We start from the raw sequence: 5,064 nt of genomic DNA on the forward strand, positions 1-5,064 counted from the left end.
CAAGGTCATACCTCCCCATAATTTCGCTGCAATGCGCGACCCTATCCAAACACTTGTCCACATGAAACACCTCAAGTCACTCTGCTCGAAATTGACGACCACGCGCACTTGATGTCTAGAACCAAAGCAAATCATCATAACCGCGCTGAAGCAAATACATAACACCACACATCCCAACAGTACATAACCGATACGCCATCCGCCGAGCAATATCCAATACTCCTCCCGCTCGAGCTCCACTGAGAGACCCCAATAACACTGTACTACATGTGCCTATAACCAACAAATCCAAATGCCCCACAACACAGAAAGGTAACTCATATATCTCCTCAGAACACTAATAGGCTCAATAACAATCGAATCACACATCCCTCAGCAATACAACTCGGAGCTAACCAAGTCGACTCAAGTTAGAACACACATCCACATTGGCCTGCCAACGGAACCCTTATCAAGGAAACCCTGAAGCTGCTCCCTCAACTCCTTTAACTCTGCCGGTGCCATACGATACGGTGCCCGGCATCAAATCAATACCGAAATCAACAACCTTGCCCGGCGACATGCCCGGCCACAAGAACACATCCGAAAAGTCCCTCACCACCGGAACTGAATCAATGGTAGGAGTCTCTACACCGACATCCATCACGAAGGCCCAAATAAGAAGAACAATCCTTCCCAGCCATCCGCTGGGTCTTCGAAATATAACACCACCCTACTAAGAACATAATCCGTCGAACCTCGCCACTCTATCCGTGGCATCCCCGGCATAACCAACATCACCGCCTTAGCGCAATAGCTCGGAATGACACAACACTGAGACAACCAGTCCATACCCAATATCACATCCAAAATCCAACGTACCAAGCAGCAAAGATCCCCTCGGGTCTCCAAACCCCGATAGTCACCACACAGTGCCGATTCACCCGACCCGCAGCCACAACATAGCCTGAATATGAGAACTCCCAGTCTCCAACTCCATGTAGCACATGAATCACCATACCTGATCCCAATTCCGCCGTCCGAATACATACCACATCTCTAATACCCAATCATTCCACGAGAGATACTCTAACATTCTTCTATGCCTCCAAGCAAACTCGAATATCAGCAGTCGATCTAACAAGAAAGTGCCGCAATACTACCGAAGTACCATCAACTTATTCACATTACCTTTTTCTGAAACACATACCCTCGTCAAATTACCTCCAATTAGCAATACCATTTTCTTAATCATCTGAGGATCATTTCCCTAATCATCTGAAGCTCATTTCTCTAATTATCTGAAGCTACCCGCTGCCTAAGAATTTTATGACCTTCCTTTCAGAACTGAACCGTAACCTTGCACACGCAATCTCAATCCTCCACACATACCGCATATACCATACCATCCTAGGATAACGTGAGAACTTCATATATCTTCCGAGCCACAAGGAACTATGTACTCAACCAACCAAGAACTTTCCATTGAGCCTAATCTAGAAGAAAATCACTATGCATCTCATGCTCCCCATGCTCATAGAAAATATACATCTCTCACCGGTAGAAACCGTCAAGGACTCTCCGAATTTCCATATGCACAAAGCTAAACCATCAGGACTGAATCCTTCTAACTCGACTAAGCTACGCAGGTCACTAATCCCAAGAGAATTGCCGCGAAACACCTGTAGAAACTCATTACCCCGTAAGCATCCAAAGAATTAGTCATATCCTTACCATACCGACTCAGCCTACTACCAAGCTATCCCATCTATCCGAGATTCCTTCTGATTTACCTTCAACTTGATGCTCCTTCTTGCTATAACATCACAGTTTCTCAACCCAGACTTACCTCACGGGACCCAAGCATAATGCCATACAGTCTAAGGCTCACAACCCGCCGAATACTCTCTTAAATGTTTTCAAAAGCACCACGTTCAAAATACCTACCTCGAAGAGACTCCTTGCGAATCTGGAGCCATTACCTTCCTAATACTGATATATAGAATCCCATAATTGATATAGTAATGACACAAGTCTTGGCCCCTCCAATGCAAATCTCAGTTTCTAGCCAAATTATACACTTGAAAAGCTCCAATTATTACATGTAAAACCTTGAACGCGTTAGAACCATCCCCTGGAGTCATCCACTCTACTCAAACTACAATTAGCCTGATTAAATGAACTGAACAACCCGTGCCTCATTAGAACTCTGACATCGCAGAATGTAACCTCATCCTAATACAACCAAGCAACTTCCTGCTTTATGCACCGAGCACTCTTTACCAACAACAACTCAAGACATTTCGTATATTCTCACACACCTATGAAGCATACTATAACCCTTGCCAAGAATTTTCCTTTACTCGAGCCATCCTCGGTCTCAATCTCCGTAGGCCATAACTGATTCACCAATACGCCTCAAACTGGAACCAACATAGCACATAATCGTACAATCAACTAATCAATAGCAGACTCCCCCAGTTGGCTCGAATCCATAGATCAAAACACACTCAATAACTCATAACGCATATACTTTATTGCTTCCATAATACCATAGTGAGGTTAAACTCAATCCTTCATAAGCTCGTGAAACACAGATCTTCTATTACTGTAAATCTTCTGTAAATCTCGCATCCGCTCTCGCAACAGTTAAACCCACTCCCTTAAGCGACCCAAATTTGAATTGCAACACATATATTTCACTTGTAAATGAGATCTTCTAATAGACAACATAAGGATTGCACAACCTCAGCACACTCCGCAGGAGACAACCCACCTGCTTTTCCTCAAACTAGCATTTCTGTATTCCTTCTACCGTCATAAACGTTACGCAGTCACTAAATCTTCCTAAGTCTGAACTCATACCGCAAAATGAAATTTACTTCGCTCCCAACTAGGAAACATGAAAGGATTGTTCACACGCCCGTAACTCGGGGCTATACATCAAATCAAGATGGAAATCAAGCACCTAATAGTTCTTCTATCCTCCAGCAGACCCTTCTCGTCTTCTCCAAATCATATGATTACATCTCGCCATCACATCACTCTCATCACGTATATATCCAGTCATTACTTCCCTTAATAGGGACACAAATGCACATACAGATCCAGAAACATGTGCTCACGCAATCAACAGCTCAGGGCTCAAGCTATAGGTAACAATTCGGCCTCAAGTCTCCCAGACTGGCCCAACATCAACACACAGAGATCATATCCCGCCCCTCGATCAAGGAATCACAAGCCATCGATGCACATCGGATACTGAGCGCTCATGGGCGCATACGAACGTGTGGAAGGAATTCAAAGAGTTACTTTTCAAGCTGAATCAAGGACGCACGATAAGAATTCAAGAAGGTGAAGTTTTTCCAAAAGGTTCCGCAGCCTCCCGAGGATAAATACAGATGTCTCCGTACCAATCCGAGACTCTACTAAACCTTCTCATGACTCGTGAGACCTATGTAACCTAGGCTCTGATACCAACTTGTCACGACCCCAAACCCGGACACGATCGTGATGGCGCCTCTCGTGAAGATAAGGCCAGCCGACACATTTCCAATCCAGTTTTAAGCAATTAAACAATAAGCATTAAGTCTAAAACATGATATAAATCTAAGAGTAAACAGTGACAATACAAAACGGTTCGCGAAATACAACCCAACACAACCCGATACCGGGGTGTCACTAGTCATGAGCATCTACTAGGGTCTAAAATACAACGAAATTCTCGAAAATATACAAAATATAGTCTAATGACATCAAGAGGGAGTAAAGGAGTGTTGCGGACGTCGGGCAGCTACCTCGGTAAAACTCCAATGACTCTGCCTATGCTCAGCCAATACCTGCTACCGGGTGTAGAAATACCTGAATCTGCACACAAGGTGCAGGGAGTAAATTGAGTACTTCCAACTCAATGAGTAACAATCATAACTAATGAATGAGTGATAGGAAATCACGAAGAGTACATCAATATGCTGTATAGAAGCAGTACAAAAACCAGTAAGAAAGCAATGAAGTTGTGAAATCTCTTAAGCACCTTAGCTCAGTTTAAACTTCTTCAAAAATGGCTTTTCAACAGCCAAGCAATTGAATGCAAGCAACTAGAACAGATAAGCATAGAAAATCCGCCCCTCGGGCACAATTACACAATTAAACAAGTAAATGACGGGTAGATAAGACAGATAAACACATAAAGGTTCGCCCCTCGGGCACAATGTCAACAACTCCGCCCCTCGGGCAATATCTCAGAACAATACCAGCCCCTCGGGCAATCACATAGAACAACACCAGCCCCTCGGGATATATCTCACATCACAATGGGTACCCGCTGTCACGACCCGGATTTCCCACCCTCGAGGGTCGTGATGGCGCCTACTGATAGATGCTAGGCAAGCTAACTTAATTAACAAATTCAATAAACACATGTTCCTTTTTAACAATTAACGGCATTAAATAAAGGTGACGGAATAAAATCATAAGCGGAAGACTGAAATGTAGATAAATGATCGATAATACAGAAGTTCCAACACATATATCTCTACCCCGGGACTAGAGTCACATACTTACGAACATCTAAGGAGTACTACATACAAAGTCTGAAAGAACATAATTTTTTTATCTCGGGAACAATGAGATGACAGCCAAATGTAAAGATAGAAGGGAGACACCGGGCCTGCGGACGCCTGCAAGCTACCTCGGGTCTCTCTGGACTGAAGGTAAGCCCCCGTGCTAATGCTGCTACTGCTGCTGCTCAAAACCTGGACCTGTGCAAAAGATGCACAGAGTGTAGCATCAGCACAACCGACCCCATGTGCTGGTAAATGTCTAGCCTAACTCCGACGAAGTAGTGACGGGGCTAGACTGAACCCCACATAAACCTGTGCAATTATAAATATACAGCAGAAATCAAAGTACAAGGCAACTAACAGTATGGGAGGGGAAACATGCTGTGGGGGATAACAATATTAACAGTAAATCCAAGTAATCAATCTAGGTGCAATTTATAATTTTCGACGATCAAGACACTAATACCAGCACCAAACACATTTGTACCACTAACTGTTGCGGCGCGCAACCCGACCCTAATAT

The sequence above is a fragment of the Nicotiana attenuata genome, unplaced genomic scaffold, assembly GCF_001879085.1.
Source record: "Nicotiana attenuata strain UT unplaced genomic scaffold, NIATTr2, whole genome shotgun sequence".
NCBI lineage: Eukaryota > Viridiplantae > Streptophyta > Magnoliopsida > Solanales > Solanaceae > Nicotiana > Nicotiana attenuata.